This window comes from Arvicola amphibius, chromosome 8, assembly GCF_903992535.2.
Source record: "Arvicola amphibius chromosome 8, mArvAmp1.2, whole genome shotgun sequence".
NCBI classification, from domain to species: domain Eukaryota; kingdom Metazoa; phylum Chordata; class Mammalia; order Rodentia; family Cricetidae; genus Arvicola; species Arvicola amphibius.
In genome coordinates, this window is record NC_052054.1 from 54,674,503 (window position 1) to 54,699,540 (window position 25,038).

Genomic DNA, 25,038 nt, shown 5'->3' on the forward strand with positions numbered 1-25,038 from the left:
CTCATGTTTAGGCAGTCATGTTGGTGAGACATTATGCTGTATCTTCTGACATTAGTAGGAGACACAATCTCACAGCAAATTCTCCGATCCTCTGACTGTTAGAATCTTTGCACCCTTCTTCCACAGTAATCCTTGAAAAGCACCTTGGATCCCCTGGAACTGAAAATATAGGTGGTTGTGAGTCATATAACTTGGGTGCTAGGAACTAAACTTGTGTCCTCTGCAAAACCAGTGCATGATTATAATAACTGAGCTCCCTCGCCAGTCCCTTATGGTGAGTTCTTGAGGCTCAACAATACCTTGCAATATATATCACTATCTTAATCTTAATTACTTCAGTTAAAAACTGAGTTGAATGAAGAATTAGCAGTCATGGTGTTACTAAAGGACTATAAGGCTGGTAAGATGGCTTCATGTGTTCAGGCATTTCCCATACAAGCCTGGTAACTGAGTCAGTCCCCAGAAGCAAAGTAATGGTAAGGGGATAGAACAAAGTGCAAAGTTGTCTTCCAACCTCCTTATATATGGTGTGGTGTGCACACTGCACATAGTATGCGCACACACGCAATAGTAGTAATAATTAATAAAGAATTTTAAAGTACAAATATTCCTGTAAGTCAAATCTAGAAAACACCTTAAAATTAAGGAATTGATTTAACATCACTCTCTCCTCTATGTGAAATGGATCAGGTTGAGGCTGGAAGATGAGGAGCTACAACATTCAGGGGACTACTTGAACCACTCTTCATATATGGAGAATATTTAAAAACTAGAACGAGCCAAGGTGGGTTTTTTAACCTTCAAATTTAGGTGATTGGACTTTGTCTCAGCTGTAAATATTAGAATTATAATTTGCTTTTTAGCATATTATTAAGTAGCAGGTGATGACTTCTAATTATAATAACAATAGGCTGTGACTGTCAGCCTTTGCCTTCTTTCCATACATTAGGATTCTTCCAGTGCTTAAAAATGCCAAACACAGCTAAACGGTATTTGCCTTGGGGACTGATAAAATTAAAAAGCTTCTTGAGAAATTAAGCTTAAGTGGGAACATGTTGATAGTATTATTTATTTAGGGTTAACTATATAAACATAATTAATATTGAAATATTATAGTAAAATAAAAAATAGTGCTTAAAAACTATTATAGTGGTTTTTTGCTTAAGATCATGTGTAAATGTGTATAACAGATTCAGGCCGAAAGCTTGGAGTGGTGATGACTGACTGGTCCAGGGGAGCTAGGAGGGGTGGCACAAGTGTGAGGAAATATTTGTACTATTTTAATTTTTAAACGATATACCCATGTTATTCTGTATACTTAAAAGTGCATCTAAAAATCAAAAGAAAATTGCATTTCATAGTTGTAAAACAATAAAAGCCACCGTAAGAAATCTATCCATTTTCATTTGAAGAATCTTAAGCTGGACAACGTAGCACATACCTATGATCCTAGAATTTAGGAGGCTGATGTGGAAGCATTACCACCGCAAATCTGAACCTGCTCAGGCTACCTAGCAAGGTTCTGTCTAAAAAAACTAAAAATAAAAAAACTGACAAAACCAAAACCCCCCGAAAACTGAGTGCTGTTGACTTATTTACAGTGATTTCAAGTGATTTGCTGGGTCATTTAACTTAATATGCACTTTGGTAAATGATTTCAAAAGATACCTCTGCTATTTTTCAGACCGATTTCAAGAAAACATGAGCAGTTTGATTACATATTCCTATTAATGGTATTCTACTTACAGCAATAAAATGCACATACAAATCTAGCAGTATTACTAATTCATTACAAGCAGTACTTATTTTCTTCATTAACTTTTTATTGTTATTTTCAACTTACACAGCATGCACAAATACAGCAATTACATGTTGAGTGGAAAGGGAAGGCGCTTTATGTTCAACATTCTGTACATCAGATGCCATTGCCTTGCCAGAGTGTCTGGAAAAACACAATATAAGATCAGCCTCTTACAACACAAGTATAATTAACTGCCAAAAGCAGGCGGGCTAAGCTACTAATGTACTCATCCTGAGAGTTAGTTGATCATATATAAATTACACGATATACATTAGCCTGACTGCATTATAGCAAAACTGAGCTGCATAAATGTATTGGGGTTTTTTGATGCTAAGAGTCTTTAGGTCTTTTTCTTAAGGGAATGTTGTCTGCGAACTATTAATAGGCCAAAGCCAAAGACGATACCCAGTGTCCAGGTCTACATCTTCAATAGCATTTACTTCCTGGTGTGCAATGCTTAAGAACAGTTCTCATGGTCCTTTGCTTATGACTGTGTATAAATGTGTAGAACAGGATCAAGGCCAGAGCTCATGGGGAGAGTTGTGTCTGGGAGTAGACCTAAACTGTTCTGTATAGAAAGCCTGAAATTACTCCAGATGCGTACTATAGCACATGCTTGTAATCAATCCCTTGGGAAACTGAGGTAGGTGGTAAGAAGCTGTCTCAAAAACAGTTTTTTTAATGGAAGCCTCTATTTACTAGCTTTATGGCTTAATGTTCTCTCTGATCCTTTAAACCCAAATTCAGAGCACCCCCAGTAATAAGCAGTGTGTTGTAAAAGAGACATCACGGATTTTGTCTCCATAGCTGACAAATCTGTAGCTGATTAGTTATTTGACCTTAAGCAAGTCAAATCGAGCTTATTCATCTATAAAGTGGGGCAGCTTAACTAGCAATGGCACATGTCCAGTTAGGTTCGGTTAACCTGCATCCAGTTCTCTGCTGAACAGATACAAATATGAAATAGTCCTTGTTCTCAAACAATATAGAACAAAAACAAGTCATGCAAATTGTCACATCCAAGAGCAGTCTCCAGTGTAACTATTGGAGCTATATTCACATTCACTACTGAGGCCACCATTGACCCATGTTTATTGGTTATACCTTTGTTTAGCTAAAGATAAACAGTCCTTATCACCCCTTGCAGATGAGAACCAGCTTCTACAGCAGGCTTAGGACCCAGAGAACCCCTTTCTCATATGCTCTTAACTTTCCTTTTCCCTTCTCAAGACTGTAGCTAGATGGTCCAGCTAATAGAGGCAAAGGGTACATTCTTAGGTTGGTTCTCTGCAATCATGACATCCTTAAAATGACATTGCTGGCAGCCCAAGTCCCACATATCAGTACTATGATTACCCCCATTCCCACCCTCCTCAAGTGTTTGAGTAGAGTCGAATACCCTTAATTCTTTACTTGTATCTCACTCCTTCCAGAGTTAAAACACATTTCCCTTAAAAACTGTTAAAACACAGTTAAAACTGTCTTTTCCCAGTAGCTCTAAAGAGACTCGAAGAAAGTGAAACTGTCATCTAGAACATTTTCTTTGTCTACAGAGAAAGGATAAATGCAGGAACCCAACTGCATGATTCCCTAGGCTTGGCCAGAAAGGAAATGTTGGCTGAGGGTACAAATGAAGGATGCAATGATGGCCTAGGACTGGTGTTGTATGAGGCCACTTGTTTATTCCCAGATGCACAGCCCTGAAATAATCACACAGAAACCATATTATTTAAAACACTGCTTGGCCAATGACTCTAGTATATTTCTGGCTAACTCATATCCTAAACTAGCCCATCTCCATTAATATGTATATCACCATGAGACTGTGGCTTACGGGATAATGTTCTGGCATCTGTCTCCAGCGGGGCTACATGGCTTCTCTAAACACCACCTTCTTTCTCCCAGCATTCAGTTAGTTTTCCCTGCCTACCTCTGTTCTGCCCTGCCAGGCCCAAGATAGATTCTTCATTAACCAGTGGTATTCACAGCATACAGAGGGGAATCCCACATCAGACTGGAGGTCAGGATGAGTCAGACAATGGGGACTTTTGGCAGACATTTTGCCCTACTCACCAGTTCCCAAATAACTGACATGGAGACTTAATTAATTACAAAAGCTCAGACTTATTACTAGCTAGCTCTTACAAGCTTAAATTGACCCATATTTCTTATCTAAGTTTTGCCACATGGCTCATGACTTGTTACCTCATTTTGTACATGTCCTAATTCCTCTGTATATGGCTCTTGTCTTCCCCTGACCCCACACTCCTTTTCCCCATTGTTCTTAGATTGGTTGTCTCACCTATTCTTCCTATCTGGCTACCAGCCAGTAAGCCTTTTATTAAACCAATTTAAGTGACAAATCTTTACACTGTAAAAAAAGGTTTATTACACAGAATATCCTGGTAGGGGACAATTCTGTATTCTGTCAATTAAGTTTTAAAAAAATGCTGATTGGCCAGTAGCCAGACAGGAAGTAGAGGTGGGAAATGAGAACAGGAGTATTCTGGGAAGAAGGAAGCTCCCTTGGGAGTCCTGCCCAGATCACAGAAGATGCAAGATGTGACCTGGCCCCCTGAGAAAGGCCCCCTGAGCCATGTGGCTAACATAGATGAGAATAATGGGCTATGTAAGTTATAAGAGCTAATACAAAGCATGAGCTAATGGGCCAATCAGTTTATCATTAATGTAGACTCTCTGTGTAATTTCTTTGGGGCTTACCGGCTGTGGCAACTGGGCAGGGCAGAAGCCCCAACAAGCAGCCTCTCCTGCTAAAATATCCCCCTTTATGACTAATTTAAAAAGGTTTTGATTTTAACGTAGTAAAATTGTATACAACAAAAACATATTAAGTAAGAATTACAGCTACAATATACAGCCCATTTGTATTTGGCAAAATTAGAGAAAATACTATCTATCTCTTCTTTGTGAGTTTAAAGTTTTGTACCTAATTTGCCTTCTATCATAACTATTTAGTCTTCAACTCCATCAAAGATCCCAGAAGGATATAGTATTACCCAAGTAAGCAGAAAGTGCAGTGACCCATTTTCAAAACTATAGAACTGAGAGAAACACTTGGCTGTCTGAACAGTCACCCAAGGTTCCTCTGTAACATTGGGGCATCTATCTCCAGCCCAAAGGCCTAGAATATATGACAGGCTTTTTTTGTGAAGCAGGGGATTTTGAAGGACTCTCCTACCTTGTCTTGGCAAACTTTGGCAATCTCTTTCTTTGAGTCCTGCTTGGTCCAATTTGGACAGCATACCATCAGCAATTGAGGCAAGAGCAGTTTCTTTGCCCAAATGGCTAGTTTTTGCCATAAAGTAAGTAAACTCCACACAGTTTCTTCAGTGCCCATCATCTTCTTTTGAAGTACATTGGTACTATCAGGAGCAGATGTGTCTCACTGTCATAAAAAGCCTTAGGTTATTAAGCCTATTAAATATCATATTTTGTAGGTCTTTGAAGTGTTTGAAGACATCTCTCTAAGTATATTAAATTTATCAAACCTAATATGACTATATGCTTGATTATTATAGATGACTATTAACCTGTATTTTTAATTATACATCATATTTTTAAATGAGCTGCACAAGCACAATAACTCAAACAAGGGTAGAAACATAATATGGTATAACAAAATTAACTTTAAATTTGCATTGATAAACCAAAATCTATACCAATGTAAAATATTTTGAGATTACTGGTCAGATTTTTTATTAAAGTAGGTTCAATAATTTACCCTTTTATCTCATTATTTCTATATCATGTCCCCCTTTTTTCCTTTAGAAAAAAATCTTTGAATTTAACTTTTTGTTTAGTTTTTTTTCCTGACCATTATCAATAACAACATGTAACCTAACCTTTCTAAACAATGACAAATATCCACAACCCCCTGAATGATCAAAAACCACCCACCCCACCTCTTGGGAATATTGGTGTTGTGTTTTTAAAATTACTTCTTGTTGTCTGGGGGCAATGGCATCTTTAGGGGAGCCTGAGAAAACTGGGATAATTGTCAAATCCTAGGAGAACTAGCTGTATCATTTGTTTCTCAGTCTCTGTGCAAAGAGAAAGTTCAGGATTTATCTTATCTGAAGTCCTGGTTGGAGTAATGCATGAGGCTGAACCCTCTCAGCTAGACACCTTGAAATTATCCTGAGCAGTTTGCAGTCCAAAGCTGGTTTTGGGTGGTGTGCTTTGAAGAGAAAGACTTCCTAAAAGCTGAAAGATGCCTGGTGAAAATATTGGCATTAGCACTTCATGAGGAGTATAATCAATACCGTTTGAGGATAGTCAGGGATAAAATTTTCCCCTTTTATCTAATTTTTAAAAAAGGGAAGGTTTTAAGTCATTGTCTTGATGCTTAGTGCATTATTACTTGTCATGATTAAAGTCCAGGTTATTCAGTCCCAACTTCCCGTGTTTACAAGGTTTGATAATTCAGCTGCTGTAAACCCAACCCCTATGCAACAACTAACTTTTAACTATCTCCTTTAGTGAATCCTTCAGAGCTCTGCTGTGATTGGACCATGGGGACAATACTACTTATACAGCTATTTCTAGATATTCGAAATCTTGCTACTTTTGCTTTCTGAGGGCTTTGGGAATATTCAGTTGCTGATACCCTGGTGATTCCTTGAAGACTGTCCTAATGGCACTTTGTTTAATGGCATTACCATTTATTCCTGCATCAGTCCTTTGCTTTCCTATTGAATCTGTTGTTGCTGAGAGAGTACTATATGCTCCTAGTATGGGGTTCTGCATTTTTGTAGCTCATGGTGACAAAAAAAAACAAAAGTGTATTGAATTTGTTCATGGTGATACTAACTCATGCCTTGAAAAAAAACCTCATGCCTTGAATACACTTCATAGGAATTGGGACTAGGATTCTGAATATACATTGTTTATGTCAGCATTAAAGGTGAATAAAAACAATACCAAATTATGGAATAATGTGGCTGATGCTCTGGTAAATGAGAAGAATTTTGAGAGAACTTTGAAATACCTCTTGCCGGCTACCCATGTTTAGCCAGATGATACTGGTGTCCACATGAATGTAGGAAGAACTTACAGAGGTTTAAATAGAGCTGGAGAAGCAGAAGAATCTTATATGTTGGCTATGCCACTATTGTCTTAAATTATTCCTGGTTTAAAAAATTGCAGCCAGAATTGCCATGTTTCATGGTGAATCACCTCAGTGTTTATATCAGTCTGGCCAAACTCACCAGAGCAAATGAGTCCCTCTTAGAGGAAGTGGATCAGGCAATAAGCATGAGGCCGGACTTCAAGCAGGATTACGTTAGCAGGGGAGAGCTCCTTTTAAAAATTAATAATCCTCTCAAAGCAAAGAAAGCATATCTTAAGGCACTAGAGCAAGACAGAAATAATGCAGGTCTGTGGTACTACTTGGCGATTGTTTATTGAATGTAAAGAAACAAATGAAGCTCTGTAGAACTTTAATTGACTTTGAAACCAAATCCCAAACATAAGATAGCACTATTTTGATGCAGGAATCAGGTGAGGTTAACCTCAGACCTGAAGCTAGGAAACCTCTTCTACGCTACATAAATAAAGAGCCACAGAATGCTAATGGCTATTTCAATTTGGGCATGCTAGCCATGGATGACAAAAAGGATTCTGAAGCTGAGATTTGGACGAAGAAAGCCATGAAATTACAAGTTGACTTTAGAAGTGCTTTGTTTAACCTGGCTCTCCTGTGTTCTGCTAAGGAGCTAAAGGTGTTTTCAATTTTAGAAGAGCTGCTCAGCTATACAAAGGTTCTCGTTTTAAAAGGAGATATTCTGATGAACTAAAAGAAGAACATGCCTAGAGCCAAAAAGTTTTTGAAATGATACTGGAAATGGATCCAAGTAATGTGCCAGGAAAGCACAAAGTCAGTGTCATGTACTCTAAAGAAAAGGACTTACTAAAGACTGAAAGATGCCTGGTGGAAACATTGGCATTAGCACCTCATGAGGCATGTACTCAGTGCCATTTGAGGATAGTCAGGGACAAGAAGAGGCAGTTAGCAATGTCCCGAGTGAGCTGAGGGATGGTAAGGTTCTGAGTAGGATGCAAGAGACTTAAAGGTTCCAGTGTGGAGCAGTTCTGCTCGGCCAGGGTCAAGTATGCAGAAATGGACTTTTTAGAACCACCTCTAGGTTGTAATGAGAAACAGGTGACAAGGTGAGCGCCACATGGTTGAACTCCCTCAGGAGAACACAGAGAAAGGGGTGGTGATGAAGTAGAGCTGCCTATAGAGAAGTGTTGCTCCCCAAGTTAGAGAGGGAGGATGAGGCCCAGTCTGAGACATCTGTAGATGAAACCTAAAAACCCCGACTTAATCAGCACAGAACCTACAGGCAGTGTTCTGTGGATTATTGAAGCATTTAACAGTTTTATGGTGACTCATTCGTGTGTGTGCTTCATTACTGAAGTGCTTCTAGAGAAGGCCTGTGCCTTTGTCCTCTTCCTCCTCAGCACCTTCCTACCTGTACTTGATGCCTGTACTGTGCATCAAACCTTTGAGGCACTCCTTGACTATCTAAACTAAACAGTTGTCTAACTATTTTTTATCCCTGTACTAGATTTGTTCATCTGCTCATTGATTGATTCAAGCAACATCTGTTGAGCACTGCTGTGTAATAAACATAGAAATACAATAAGCATTACTATAGCTCACATGTACAAAGATGTCTGTAAATCTGTTACTATTCCATGTTATTCATATATATTAACTGTTAATTCTCACAGCCCTGGATGGAAACAAATACTGTTCTTGGAAAACAGACTTAGAGAAATGTAGTAGTTTGCTCAAGATTATAGTAAAGCAATTGGCCATAGAAACCATGTTCTTTTCAATACCATAGGCAGACTTTGGATTAGGGTTCCCCAAATATACATTATTACTAACTTAAAATACATCTTTAAACTGAACACACATTTTTATGTTCTGAGTTTAGCAGTGTTAAGTTGTATACTATAGAAACCAAGTTACTACCTTTTCCTGTGACCGCCAAAGCTCTAGACTCATCATGAACATTCAAGCTTTCTGTGGATTATTATTGATGTATTGAGACAAGCTTTCCTCATAGAGTTAATTCGGATGATGGTGAAGGTGTGGAGTGCTACACTCGTGTTTGCAGGCCATATTTCACTTCATTTTACTGATTTGTTCATCATCTTTTGTGGAATACTGATACCTGAATAACATAGAAACCTGTTTTTTTTTCCAACTAGACTTTTATTCTAGACAGGTATTATATCTAATGGACCACTTTTATAGATGAACATCAAAATACATGTCATTTGACATTAGTCCTTAAATGCCCATTGCTATTTGGAATTATAAAATTTTATTAATTCCACTTACTTTATTTGGAGACATCATTTCAAAGCATTGTTTAGATGATCTGTACCTGCAAGATTCACTATTATCCAGGGATAATTGTGTCCTTCAGTACTTGGAGCATCTATTACTTGACTGTAATTACTTATATATTCATTGCAAATAATGATGCAATGAGTTTTTAGAGGCTGTGCATAAGAGAACCAACAAACTGAGACGCAAAACAAGTTTCCACCCCTTCTTTCCAAAACTGTATTTAATCACTTGAACACTAGCCAATGTAGTAGAAAACTGGCAGACTTTTCTTTGCAGCAGGCTATGTAAAAGTGTTTCTAATTTACAGCTTATTATGCCATGCAAATGACTGTGTCCCAGCGAAGGCGAGTGAAAATGTGGCTGTGGCATTACTTAGCTCCCCTTTGTTAGTTGTTTTCTGGCAACAGGAGAAGGACACTTTACACTTAAAATGCATTTCTCTATTTAATTTTGTCATTCAATTAAAAACTTCTGGGGGAGGGGGATTTACTTTAAACTCTCTTTATAGATAGGCCCGAGCAGTTTTAATTTAACAAAAGCAATAAGCTGAAAAACCAAAGTTATCAGGGAATTGAAATGAATTAGTACAAAAATTGTTAGGCCTAATTCAGTTTATGGCTTCAGTGTTTTTTCTTTTCTTTTACATGTGGTTATTTATTTGAGGTGGGAGACATATGTACATGTGGAGTACAGAGGACAACTTGCCGAGGTCGGTCCTCTCCTTCCCCATTTGGGATCCAGAGGCTGAACTAAGTGTCAGGCTGGCCGCACCATCTTTACCCACCAAATCATCTTTCTGGTTTTTATGGCTACAAGTTTGATTTTTTTTTTAATTTTTGACGCACTTGGAAGGCTTAATAAGTAATTTACTGTTTTCAGTGGTACTTGATGTGAACTCTGTTTTCTCTTGTCTGCAGCACTTTGGCTGAAAATTAATCTTTCTTAGGAACAGTTTATAGGGATAGAGGAGATGCCTTGGGTCACTGCAGTCTGTTTTATGCATCTATTGTTAGCTCTTGCCTTTGCATTTTCTGCCTTTATGGATTCATATGGCTCCTAAAGCCAGGAAGCACCTTGTCCTGTGGGCACCATTCCCTCTGCCCCTGCTATTCAGCCTGATCACAGCCTTGCAGAAGAGATGAGGCTGACTTTTTGGTGCAAGCCTATGGATGCGTCTGTGGGGAAGAAAGTTCTTGAAGAGGCAAGTAAAAACCTAGGAACTGATGCCTAAAAACCTTTGTGTATCCTTCTCCTTCCAGTTTTTCAAGATGAGACTGTCTGTATCTGTTAATTTACACCTCCATAGAAGTGAAAGAGGGAAATGTTACATTAAATATTTACAACATGTCCTCTTTTTCTGTTTTCTGATTTGGTGGTCAGTTATAATTGCATGGGTTTGTTTGTTTTGGTGTTTCCATCACACAGATCCTTAGGTGCTGATTGCATTTAAACAGGAAAATTTGTCTACCTGTAACCCATATTTTTCATGAGAAGTAATAAATTACTATTTCAGAGAAAATAGGATGCTTATGTCAGTATCAAGGCACTGCCATTTTTATTGTTATTGTTCCCTTCAAAGAACTTTTTGGTATAAAAGTTTTACAATCACATGGGAAATTTTCTTTGTTTTCTGTTTTAAACCCTTTTAAGTTAAACATTACAACTTAATGTCATCTCAGATTGAATTAAATTTAAAACCGACTATAATAATTGTTTGTGGTTTCTTGCTTCTGTTTGGTGGACCACCTCACCTTGGTTGTGGAAGGTGGACTGCTTGCCCTGTTCTCCTTTGCCCCATCTGGCCTCGGATTGAAAGCGGTGGTGATCTGGAGGTGGTGGTGGATCTCTCAGCTCAAGGCCAGTCTGGTCTGCAAAGTGATTTCTGGGCCAGCCACGGCTACATAGTGAGACCCTGTCTCAAAATCAAACAACAATAATATTTGGGGAAAAAAAAAGACTTAATGAAGTGGGTAGTGCCCTTTTTAGTAGCCTTAGTGAGACTGCCAGCGAGCCACCAGTGTAGACTCTGCCAGTCATCTCCCAGCCTCTGCACTCCAGGGCTCCCTGTGCTGTTCTTCTGCTCCTTTATAGTGTGGGGGGCGGCAAGGTGGAGCACGTGGAGGCTGAGGCAGAGGATTGCCACAGCCCAGGGCTAACCTGGGCTACAGAGTGATGCCCTCTCTCAAAAGTAAGCAGTCTGCTCATCAACACTTTACATGACAATAATGACTGATTTTCCATTTTATTAGCTATATTTATAACTGCCAATCTAAGCATCTGATGGCCTTGAGATAATCACTATTGCTTGCTTATTAATGAGTATAAAATTAAAGATAATTGAAACTTTTATTGTTAGGCGTACCTGTTGGGAATCTCCAGCTTGGGCTCTTTCCATATCGCATCCTCAGAAAACCCACCAAGCAGAAGCAGTGACCCCCCTACCACCTTAACTGCTGAAGACCAGGCCTACAGGGTACTCAGCTCCAGTCCCTAGACCTGCCACGTGATTTCTCCCCCTCTGTTTCCCTGAGATCACCTAGGAATGCTTTGCTCATTAAACCTGAACTTTTAATTTGGTCTGATCTGACTTATTGCGTTGGCAGAGAAACCCACTACCGGGGATTTCAAAATACTTATCAATACTGTTTTTTTTTTTTTCCAGACCGAAGTGCTCACACTTCGTTCCCTACTGAGTTGGTGGCATTACTGCATGCATTTATAAGAATTGAATGTTTGTCCTTTTCTCAGTTGGTCTGAGATCAATGTTTTTCTTTACAAAACAAACAAACACCTTTTTACTTTTATTTATTTTTTGTATGTATCTCTGAGTAGGTGTGGAGGTCAGAGGACAACTTATGATTTGTTCTCTCCTTCCACCATGTGGGCTCTAAAAGATGGAGCTTGGGCTTAACTTTAGCTACTGAGTCTCTCACCACCCCCAAAGTGTGATTTTTTTTGTACATTTGTTTTACACCATCATAAAATTAAAAATATGTATATATTAGTTGAACTGTTATAAGTTCAAGAGTCTGTGTATCATGGAACAGAGCCATAGATACAGCTGTGCTAGACCTGACAATACTTAATTTTGTAATGTTTGCTTGGCAATTTTTTGAGATAGGGACTAGCTATATAGCTATATAGCCCAAATTGACCCCAATTTTAACAATCCTCCTGCCTCCGCCTCTCAAGTACTGGGATCACAGACAGTTGTGCTACCATGCCTGGCTCTATTTTTATATTTTTTTAAATTCTCAGACTCTTTTTCCTTTGAGAGTTTGTTTTTGTTGATAGTTGACTGTTTACCTGTGAATGTATGCCTGTGTCATGTGTATGCAGTGCCCACAGAGGCCACGAGAGGGCATTGGATTGATTGGGACTGGACTTAGAGTTGTTAGCTGCCATGTGGGTGCTAGCAATGGAACCTGTGTGTTCTGGAGAAGCAGCCAGTCCTCTTAACCAATGAACTATCTCTCTAGGTCCAGACTTTTTTTAAGATTTATTTTTATTTTATGCATGACTGTATATGTACATGTACAATATGCATGTCTGGTACCCAAGGAGGCAAAGAAGAGTGTGTTAAATCTCCTGGACTGGAGTTACAGATGGTTAGGAGCTGCTCAATCTGGGTGCTGGGCCATTTCTCTAATAATGCAGTTCTCAACTGTTCTCAGTTAGTCCACTACCTCTTTGGGGGTTGAACAATACTTTCACAGGGATCACATGTCAGATATCCTGCATATCAAATATTTACATTATGATTCATAACAGTAGCAAAATTACAGTTATAAAGTAGCAATGACATTAGGATATATAATATCCTAATGATATTAGGATATACAATATATTAGGATATACAATAGCAAGGAAAATAATTTTATGGCTGGGGTCATTATAACAGGAACTGTGGCGGCATTAGGAAGGCTGAGGACCACTGCTCTAGGGACTCAGGCTTCTTACCACACCTGAACTTTGTTAGGTACCATATTAAAAAAAAAAATCAAGTCAATTTGTTATTTCTCACCTGAAAGTTTACTATCTTTTATAGCTATTTTGATACCTGGCACATAGATACGCAACGGCAGAATTGAAGCAGTTCTGTGATATGTAGTTTACACCTCTGTCAGCTAAAGGACAAGACAAGGATTCTTACTTCATTTCCAGAGCAAAGATTAAGAAAATTAACCAACGGAGTTCAAATTTTAGTCCTGGGAAATTATTTAGTAAGATGTACAAGTTATACTAGCGGATTAGACATTTATCTCCTCTGCGATTTGACTGCCCATATGTGTACTTGGCCAGGAATGTTCTCCTTTAAATACACAGATGAATTGTTCTGCAGCTTTCTGTTTGGTGAAGTCCCTGCAACCAACTGTCAGGATGTTTTTGTTTTTGTTTTCTCCTAGCTTGTATCAAGAGTTCTTAAAATTGTACATCCTAATGTCCAGACATGACTCTGCCAATGTGCATCAGGGCCCTGCCTGCAGGCTTCCTCTCAACCAGTGTATACTGGGGCTGGGGGTTACTGCAGCCTCAATTTGAAATCTTTAATTACTGATCAGCCCTCAAACGTCAACACACAGGGCTGCGGCTCTTTTTAGTTTTGATTTCTATTCAGTTCTTAGGGTCGGTCCCAGGTCTGACACGTGACTGTACCCACTACATGTTCATTAGAGAACACCACTGCTGTTGTTGATGGTGAGTGTTGTCTTTGTAGCGCTGTGGACTTGTAACATCGTCAGCAGTGCCGTAGGAATCTCTTTGCAATCCTGCTGCACTCGTTTGCCCAGCCAGGAGCTCCGACACCATTAAACAGTTACCTGCTGGTTTGCCAAAGCCCAGGAAGTATTTTTTTAGCGGTATCCATTTAAAAATTTGTAACTTCTACAAGATATGAACAGGCCTTCCTTGTTGTAAGAGCTTCATCTCTCACTGTAACTTATTAACTTCAATAAATGTTGGCATAGGCTTGTCAGAGAAACCTGGTGATCTTTTTGAGAAAGTAAATATTGATAGCACTCAGTGAGTATATAGCCAAATTGTACACAAAGGCAGTAAAAAAAAAAAAGTTTAAAAATAAGTTGATGTAAGTGAGGCATTTGAAACTGTAGGTTGGTGCCTCACCATTAACTTTAATTTTGTGGCTTTTGTCAGTTGATGTCACAACCTTAGTATTATTTTTAAAATAGTTTTTTTAGGGTTATTTAATTAAGTAATGTGGTGTTTGCTTATTTCAGACAGTGTGCCTTTGTTCCTGTCAAAGCTCTGCTGGCAGGACATTGCTTTTCTCTTCCCTTTGTTAATATTCAATGTTAGATAATGGTTTCACAAATAATAGATTCCGAGGACCTTTGATCCACCATTACTGTAAAATAAAATGCAACTTAATTTTTTTTTTTCTGGGCATAATGGTTTTAACCTTGTGTACTAATTTGACTGTGCTTGTGGGGGCAGATCCTTAAATGAGACACAAATGAAGGAAAAATTGCTAATGCTGCCACTGTATATCTAATGAGCACTGTGTAATAAACCATAACCTCTCCGACATTTCTCTGGAAAGCGGCGTGATTATTTTGGATGGCTAGCCCTTTGTGGATGGCTCATTACCGTCTGGCATAATATGTATTGATAGAGACTGTAATTGTCAACTCCTATTTGACATGCTGCCTCTAATAAATATGGCTTGCATCGCTGGAGCCCACTAATGGTTATATGGGCAACTGTAATTAAAGAAAAAAATTGTTTTAGGTTAAGAATACATGTGTATATTTTTAAACTCTCTAAACTCTGTGCCACCCTCCCCTAGCTTCTTAGAGTATTTGAAAAATTAGCGTTCTTTTATCAGTATAGAGGCCCAACATATGACAAAGTGTATGTGCGTGCAGGGGTGGGTGGTGCGATTGCAGGAAGGGAGGAGGGTCTCTACTGGTGAAGAAATGACTCTATGGGTCACTTGTGTGTGTTAAAAACATGTGAGTGATTGTGCGTGTTAAGAGCATGTGAGAAACTTGGTGCGTGTTAAGAGCATGTGAGTGTGCATGTTAAGAGCATGTGAGTAACTTCCTTGTGTTAAGAGCATGTGAGTGTGTGTGTTAAGAGCATGTGAGTAATTTCCTAGTGTTAAGAGCATGTGAGTAATTTGTACATGTTAAGAGCATGTAACTTGTGCATGTTGAGAGCATGTGACTGATTGTGCATGTTAAGAGCATGTGAGTGTGCGTGTGTGTTAAGAGCATGTGACTGACTTCCTTGTGTTAAGAGCCATAAGCCTGGACTCTGCACCTGGGGTCAGCTGAAATTGATGCTTATGTTTTGGTGGTCAGTTTTATTCATGTTTTCCATGTTCTGCTTCTTTATATTTATTTATTATGTATACAATAGTCTGTCTGTGTGTATGCCCGCTGGCTAGAAGAGGGCACCAGACCCCATTACAGATGGTTGTGAGCCACCATGTAGTTGCTGGGAATTGAACTCAGGACCTTTGGAAGAGCAGGCAAAGCTCTTAACCTCTGAGCCATCTCTCCAGCCCCATGTTCTGCTTTTTTAAACCTTCCTTTCTTAAATTTTATTCTCATTTTGTCAGAAGAATTATATATTCTTTGAGAAGAGAAGTGAAAGAATATCTGACAAGCCAAATTATAATGAAATATGAATCACATGGATATTGAGAGCCTATAGAATATTGTATGCAGTATTCACAGATGAAAACTAGTATGTTCAAGATTAGAATTAAATCTTGCTTTATTTTAGAACACATTTAGGTCTAGTTAGTTGTAATGTCTTGAAAACAGAATTTTAATTTCACGAGAATAATATTTCTGCTATCTCCTATGTAATTATATGTTCTAAGTTTCTGGACAAGGAAGTGTACTCTTGACTTATATACTATAATTCAAAATTCTTATGAAACAGAATGCTCAGCGTAGCATGTAAATTAGACATGAGCTACTGCTTGCAGAAGACCTAGAAAATCATCTGGAAAATAAGGCAGGGCTCAGGGTTCTTCCAAATGAATCAAGTAGTCATCATTTTCAAGCCAAGAAAATGGAAGCCCTTGAGAGTGGAAAGAAATAATTGTGGAGAGAACATTACTATTTACCCACGTGGATATTCATTGCATCTCGGTCCCGTCCATATTTCTTGATGTGTAATGAGCCTGTGTGAGCATGACGCCGTAGGCTTAGATTGCCTCCAGAGCAGAGCTGCAACCTCATGGAAAGAGATACAAAATCCTGACTGTTGGTGCCTTGTATTAATTTTCTTCTTTCTTCCCTTTGATTCTCTCTTCTTTCTCTACCTACACAGACAGCTACATTTCTAGTCCAACATATTCTCTGTTTTCTTGAGGGTGTCTCATCTATGAAACAGGGCAGTGCTGGTCAGGACTTGATATCAGCCAGGCACCCTTTTAGTTGTCCTCCTCGGCCTAACTCAAGTCTGCGCAGTCCTAAGAGGTAAGGCTTGATAGCATCACTCCCATTTAACAAGCAGGATCTACTGAAACACACAGGGTCTTAAAACAACAACAAGACTTTTTCAAAGTGACCTAGAGGGCCTGGGGTCTGGACCCAAATAGTCTTACTCCAGAGCCTAAACTCCTAGCCACTTAGCTGTACTCCCTCTACTCAGCGTCTCTTTCATGTTTATAGGATGCGGGGGCGGGAAGAGCCACAACCAGATCTGCCAGGGTTTAGAGGACCCTGGTCCTCTCTAGGCAAAGCCAACATGGTTTTTAGAGTGAGTAGGGAAAGTCTGGATGGTGCCTGGGAACCCTGTGAGGAGGGTATGGACTGTGCCATAGAACAAGGAGGACCTGCTTTCATCAGGACATTACTGTGGGGACAGCGTTCTTCCTTCCTCGCCTGGCTAACTCTTAGTCTATTTCTTAGGGTACACTCTGCTTTCATCTGTTCTAGGAACCCTTCCCTGATCTCCACATTAAGTCCTATTTTGGGGTCTTCCATAGCATACTTTGAAAGCGTGAGTGGTGAATCTCGGAATAGCTCCCGCGTGTTGAGCATGGATCGTGTGTCAGGGCAGTGCACTAAAAACACTTTACATATGTTATCTTGGTTATGTTTGCCGGCAGCACCACAAGGCAAGGTCAGTGCTGGTAGCCTCTTTAAGTGGGTAAAGACAATAAAGCTTGGAGGTGTTAAGTAATTTAGCCAAGGTCTGCATAGCCAGGAAATAGTAGCTCTGAAATTTAAGCCTGATCTTTAAACACATGTCTTTAATAACTGTAGTGTTTTCATCTAATTTTATTTTATTATGTGCTTTTATCTATAATAAAATCTGTGGAGCTATATACAATAGCTCCATAATGACGGCACTGTTTCTTACTCATGATTTGTATAAAATCCTGTCAAAACTGTGCCTTAGAGAAGAAAGACAGGATGCTTATCAAAATGTACTTGCTTCCAGTAAATATTCTTGGGTTTTAAATATGCTTTGTAATGGTCTAATTTAAGGAAACTTCCTTTGCTATATGATCTGAAAGATCACACACAGTTATTTCTTAGTAGGTATTATGGAATGAATTGTGTTCCTCAGATTTTATATGTTGGAGTCATGACCCCAGCTGTGATCCATCTCCCTGGAGACAGAACTGTTAGGGAAGCAATTAAGATTAAGTGAAGTCACAGTACTGGTGTCCTTAGAAGAGGGGCAAAGAGCTCTTTCTTGCACTGCACATACAAACAGAGACACTGTTTGAGAATGGGCAATCTGCAAACCAGACAGCCCTCCCCAGAAGCTGAATCTGCTGACTCCTTGGTTGTGAAATTCTAGCTCTAGAACTATGAGAAAATGTCTAGCCTGAAGTTGGGTTGTTTTTGTTTATTTTGTTATTGGTATTACTAGTTCAGGAAGTCTAATATAGTATGTTATTCTAGATTTTTTGCTTTATGTCTTATTTAAAGTTACTATTGCTATGACAAAAAGGTATGACCAAAAGCAAGTTGGACAGGAAAGGGTTTGTTTTACTTACACTCTCCATCACTGTTTTTTGGTTTTTTTTTTTTTTTTGGTTTTTCGAGACAGGTTTCCCTGTAGTTTCTAGAGCCTGTCCTGGATCTAGCTCTTGTAGACCAGGCTGGCCTCGAACTCAGAGATCCGTCTGCCTCTGCCTCCCGAGTGCTGGGATTAAAGGCGTGCGCCACCACCACCCTGCTTCTCCATCACTGTTTATAAAGGAAGTCAGAACAGTAGCCTGGAGACAGGAGCTGATGCAGAAGCCATGGAGGATGCTGCTTGCTGCCTTATTCCTCGTGGCTTGCTCAGCCTACTTTTTTACAGAGCCAGCACCACCAGCCAAGGGTGGTTTTGCCCACAGTGAGATGAGCCTTCACACATCAATTACTAGTTGTGAAAAGTCCCTATAGGCTTGCCTACAGCCTGATCGTATTGTGTAGGCAGTTTTCAATTGAGCTGCCCTCCTCTCAGATGACTGTAGCAGGCACTTTTTAGAATTTAAATCAAATGTTATTTGAAGAAATATTCACTACTGACTATTTAATATGTTCAATATCTGACCGTGGGAAGTACCATAACTCACTCACTGGAGGTAAAGAGAATATGAATGGAGGAGGAAGAGCAGGAGAATCATACAAGCTGTAGAAATGCAGAAGAATTTGTGTCACTAGAGTTTCAGAATGACAGCCTGCTGTTGTAAGCCATCTGAGGAACTACCCAACATCGTACTCGTTATTCAGTGTGGGCACCACTGCTGCCCCAGCCTTTTCTTCTCCTGGGACTCTAGTCATTTCCTGCAGGCAAGTACAATACAAGAGCAATTCAGTTAGGAGGCACCCAAGGCCGAGGAAAGCTGAAGAGGTACAATTTTATCTTCTTTTTAATTGATTCTTCTAGGGTTTCACATCATACATCCTGATTGCATCCATCTCCCTGTCCCTTCATATCCACCCTCTGCACTTGCAACCTCCCCTAAACCAAAACAAAAGTCAAAAGAAAAACGAAAACAAAAAAGTCTCAGCATGGAAGCTGTACTGTGACAGAGTGAGTCCAACAGTACACCCTGCTTTGAGTATTTTCTTTTAAGACATGGTATGTTGTATCCCAGGCTGTTTGGGAACTCACTGTATAGCTGAAGATGGCCTTGCCCTCTGTGTGTTAGGACTGTAGTGTGTACCACCAAGCCCACCCTGTGCAGTGCAGGGATCAAATGCGCTAGAAAGCGTCATTGTTCACTTATGAGGGCTTTTCTTTAGAGTGAGGAGGAAGACAAAGGCCTTAGCTAGCCTCATTTCTTTCTCTACTCTTCTAAAAGGCTGCTCTGATTAATAAGTAGGCCTCTCTTTAAAGGCCACAGCAGGGCATTTGCATCCAGGCAAAAAGTGTACTGATGAAATTAGGTAGTATACCGCCTGACATTCTGATAATTAACTGGCAGTGAATATTCTGCTGTGGTCTCTGAGATCCAACTGTCAACTCATATATCTTTAGCTTAGGTAATCTTACTAAGCAAGATAGAGAATAAGAAGAATGTTAATTTTCGTTTGTCTCTGCATGCAAATAACTTTTGGCAGATAGTAACAAACTCAGTCATTTTATTCTCTTTAACTTACCTGAATCATTTGGGGCCATGACCAGAAAAGGAAGCTGTCCCAGGCTCTGAGAAGAGATTCCGTCCCCTCTCCCCACTTTTAAGCATTAAAGGTATATTTATTTATACTTGTATAAATCAGTATAACTTTGGTAGAATACAATAGGATTACCAAAACAATGTTCATAAACAATTAAGAAGTCTGTAGAGCTGAAATGAATTTGGAAGTGATTGCACCTGAGCCTGTGCTCCACCCTGTTTTAGTTTCAGTCGCCAGCTACCACTGTGTTCAAAGTTCATGGCTCCTGCCAGCCCTGTGCATTGTCGGGCAGGGACATTATCTGTTAGGCCTGGCAGCCACTCACCTGTAGCCCCTGGAGATCTGCTACAACACCAGTGTGGTATGGAGTTGGAAGCAGGCAGTAGCAGCCTTGTCTCTCATGATAACTCTTCTGTTCCCTTGAGTGGGACCATCCTCAGGAATTGCCACTGACTACCATTATAGCATTATGGATTGTAGTATTCATATTATACTGTGTTCTCCATAGCTTTCTTGTTCAATCTTTTAGTCATTGTACTCTATCTCCAGCTAAACTTCGAACAATTAGACAGTGCTTTAACCTTATTTGCAAAAAGAAAAAGAATAACAATATACTTCATGCTTTGATATGCACGCTTTTTCTAAAGCCTGACCCACAGCAAGAAATGCCTAAGTGATTTTTTTTTCAGTAATCTGGGTTAGTTCTCTCAACTGTACCTTTTCTGACTCTTCTAATTTATAAGTAAAATATTTTTTTATTTTTTCCATGAATTAGCTCAAAATAAGGCAATTTCATGTGGTTATGAAATGTATAGATTAAGGTTTTTGTATTTTATGTTAAAATGTCACATATGCTGGAAGTGTGATGTCCAAATTGTACAAGCAGTACCCAAAAGAGAGTGACTACAAAACCTTTCCAAGACAAGACAGGACAGTCCTTCAAAAATCCTGCTACATAGGAAAGTCTGTCAAATACTCTAGGCCTGTAGGTCAAAGATGGATGCCCCAACATTGCAGGGGAACCTTGGGTGACTGTTCAGGCAGCCAGCTGTCATTTCTCACATTTTTGGAAGTCACTTGTTCACACTTCCTGCTTGTTCAGTTAATATTATTTCCTTGTGGGGTCTCTGAGGAAGTTGAAGACTAGATATTCATAGTTATAGTCTTCCTTGTTCACTAGACTCAGAAAAGAAACTCATTAAAGAGGTATAAAGTGTATAAGGTTGAAAGATATCAAAAGATAGTTTTAAATGGTAATGCAAATTAGGATAGAAAGTTAATTAGGTACAAGACTTTGCACTCACCAAGATAGGATAAATAATGGAGTATTTTCTCTGAATTTGTTAAATGCAAATGGACTAGACATTCTTGATGTACTTATTTCTGTATATATTGAATATAGTTATTGTACTTACTGTATATAGTTTTTCTTATATTAGTTATAGCCTTTTATTTTAGAAAAAAGGGGAGGAAATGTAATGATATTTTGTTTATGTTTTAACAAATAAAGCTTTCCTGAAGATCAGAGTCCAGCACTAAGCCACTAGAGGCCAGGGAGCTGTGCCACACACCTTTAATCCCAGGATTTGGGAGACAGAGGTAGAGGGATCTCTGTTAGTTTAAGGATACTCTGGGCTTCATGAGATTGAATCTGTCTAAAAGAGAAGCAGAGCTCCTTTGGGATCCTACACCTTTAATTGCAGTCCTAGGGAGTGATATGGCTGGGCAGAGAGAAGAACTTAAAGTGGGAGGAGACTAGAGCAATTGTTTGCTGGAGACAGTTACAGCCTGAGGAAATAGTCTGAGGATAGGCTCACCCCTTCGGTCTGAGCATTGGTAGAGGTTAAAGGTCTCTCTAGTGGCTTACTGCACTGCTTCTCTGATCCTTCAGTTTTCACCCCTTAATATCTGACTCCAAGTTTTGTTATTAAGAACAATTAGAATTTGCCAAGCAGAGGTAGCACAAGCCTTTAATCCCAGCACTCGGGAGGCTTAGACAGGAGGATCTTTGTGAGTTCGAGGCCAGCCTGGTCTACAAACCTAGTTCCAGGATACACAGAGAAACCTGTCTCAAAAAAACCGAGAGAGAGAGAGAGAGAGAGAGAGAGAGAGAGAGAGAGAGAGAGAGAGAGAGAGAGAGAGAGAGAGAGAGAGACAGAGAGACAGAGAGAGAGAGAGAGAGAGAGAGAGAGAGAGAGAGAGAGAGAGAGAAGAATCTGAATCTAATCTTGATTGAATGGGTGGTTTCTTACAATGTTATGTTAATTTTGGGCTTTCAAAATAGTTTGTGAACTAGAGTTATCATCTATCTGTTCTTAGGAAGTTTTCCAGTGAGGAAATTGGGTGGCTTCTACTCAGATATTACAGCTTCTCTTATTCTTACTGTTTTTTAAAGCTTTTTTTGAATACACCTGCTTGTAGAGAGAGGACTCATCAATATTTAAAAAAATAATTAGCATCGGCTCAAATTACTCTCTGAGTAGCCTTGCTTGGAAAAATGTCTAAGCATACAAAGTGGTAAGAGGTCACAGGCTTCCTTCAAAGAAACTATATATGGACACAAGAATGTGCTAACAGTGAACAGAGAAGACCACACTGGGGGCAGAGCTAAGATGGTTAAATGCAGACACATAGAAAGGCATGACAGGTGATTTAGATTTGGAAGTTGGTTTTCCCTTATCATTTGGGTCCCTGGGATCCACCAGAAGTAGAAACCTGACAAAGTACTCAGGAAATTTTAGAGGCATGCAGTTGATTGGACACAATAATATAGATGACCACACTCCCATTTCCTGTGTGCAGAAACTCTCAAGGAGCAGACATTTCTATGAGTTGGAAATTTATCAGATGAGTTCTCTCCATTTAGTTTTTTGACTCCAAGCCTTTTAAGCTGCTGCCCAGTGTTTTAGTTTGAGTTGTGAGAAGAATGTTTGTTGTAGTTTCAGGTGTTTTCCAAGGTGAGCAGTGAGCACTACCAAAGCGTTGTCTGTGTTTCTGCTTCTCATCATTTATCCTTAACCATCCTGAAGTATCTTGAGAACTGAACTCTTACATGGTTATGGCTTAAGGAGCTCACAAGCACATAATGAATACTCACAAAACATAGCATAGAACCGTGTGAACATTTGGCCATTCTTCCAAGGTACAGTTCACATCATCTGTTAAAAATGTGTGCTCTTGAGCCAACAAGATGGCTCAGTGCATAAAGGCACTTGCTGCCAAGCCTGATCCCAGGGACCCAAATGATAGGAGAAAACCAACTCCCAAAAGGTGTCCTCTGACTGTAAAACACACACTGTTTAAGTGCTACAGCTCTGAGGGGGAAAGGTATCCTGGCAGTGGGGTCAGTGAATACCAAACCTCACACAAGAGAGTTATTGGGGAAAATACAGGAGGGTAGCTGTCTCTATTTGGACAAGAAGCATCAAAGAACTGAGTGGGAGGCATGCTTTATATAGGGTTTGTTAGAGGCAGAGCTTGCCATTGTGGCCTAGAATTGGTGGTTTTCGTGGCCTGATCCTGGGCTTTTTACTCTGTAGTGTGGATCTTGACCACCTGTATTTGGAGGGGCTGGGCCTGGCCATTATGTCCTTTAGAGAGTTCTGTGGGTGGAACCTGGCAGTTGGAGGTCCTCGGGAGTAGGGCCTGGGCACTCCCATGCCTTGAAAGGAGCATTGGCATTTACACACAGAGACATGCACACACACACCAGCAAATAAATAAATATATTTTTTTAAAAAAAATGTGTATTCTAGGGACTGGAGAGATGGTTCATTAAGTAGTTAAACACACTTGTGCAATCACGAAGACTGGAATTTGGATCCCTGTCAAGAGACACCATGACCAGGGCAACCTATTAAAAGGAAGCATTTGACTGGAGGCTTGTTTACTGCTTCAGAGGATTAGTCATGAGCATCATGGCAGAGAGAAAGGCGGCAGTCAGGCAAGCATGGCACTGGATCAGTATCTGCAAGCTCACATCTGACCCTCAGGCTGCAGGCTGAGGTGTGTGTGTGTGTGTGTGTGTGTGTGTGTGTGTGTGTGTGCCTGGTGTGGGGTACTGAAACCTCAAAGCCCATCCACATTGACACACCTCACCCAACAAGACCATACTCCTAACCCTTCCCAAATAGTTCTACTAACTGGTTCAACATACAACGTTCAAACATATATGCCGACGTGGGGCATTTCATTCAAAACCAGCCACCATGTGGATGCTGGGAACTGAACCCAGGTCCTCTACAAGAACTATAAGTGCCCTTCACTGCTGAGCACTCTCTGCAGCCCCATGGCACCACCGTTTTCAGATAAAAAGGCTCGAATTGAAGAGATGCTTAAGCATGCTGCTCAAGGTCGTACAGCTGATGAGCCACGGAGCTTGGGTTTAGATATAGGCAGTTTGTCTATAATCTGCACCCTTAAGCTCTATGCTGTCTCCAAAACTAGATAGAAATCTTGAGAGAGGATTTAAAGAAAACCTTAAAAGGGATTGCTCGCATGCACCACCAAACTCAAGTGAAGTTTTAAAATTCTACTCCAGACTTTTAAGAGCTCTGGACAATTCTCATTTTCAGATACCTGGAGAATCTGAGCACTCATGAGTGGGCCACATGTTTGGTTCCAAGTCACTCTTTCCACATAGTTGAGACTCGGGGTCTCATAGAAGTGGCAATCACCACTTACCCTCTGATTGCAGCTGAGGAGGGGGAGGTAGTATTTCTAGAAAAAGGAAATTCATCAGCAAAGGACATCAAGAAAGTACCCACAGTAGTCATCAGTGGCCAGCTCTGAGCTGACTTCGGGGTATAAGTTAGAAGTCTTTTTCTTTGCTGAGTTCAAAACATAAAGCTTTTATCATTGTCATGCCAGACTTAGGGAGCATTTATAGAGATCACAAATTAGATGGATTATCTTCTTGTTTTAAAAGCAGAATAGACCATTTGCTGTTATTTAATACAGTTTTACTTCATTTTATTTGTTTGTATGGTTGACTTTTTTTTAGACCCACTGTTGCTTAGGCTAGCCACACACATACAGTATGCACACAAACACAATAATATATAATTGATTGATAGATTAAAGTATTTCAGGCTAAGCAGTTCAATATATTGTGACCCCCTAAATCAAAGAAATGAATTAAAACAAATTCTCTTTTATTGGAGGGAGTTGCAGACTGCCTCCTCTGGACCCCATTACTTTCATTCTGGTCCCTTGTCCATAAATTATCTCTCTTGCCCATCACATAT

At 39.7% G+C, this 25,038-nt stretch overlaps 1 protein-coding gene and 1 pseudogene across 1 annotated transcript in view; both read left to right on the forward strand.

Annotated features, from left to right (window-relative positions):
- The window catches only part of Pdss2 (decaprenyl diphosphate synthase subunit 2), a 239,951-nt gene that overhangs the window by 81,390 nt on the left and 133,523 nt on the right, over nt 1-25,038 (forward strand). The window lies entirely within an intron of this gene.
- Nucleotides 373-7,853, forward strand: LOC119820654 (annotated as a pseudogene).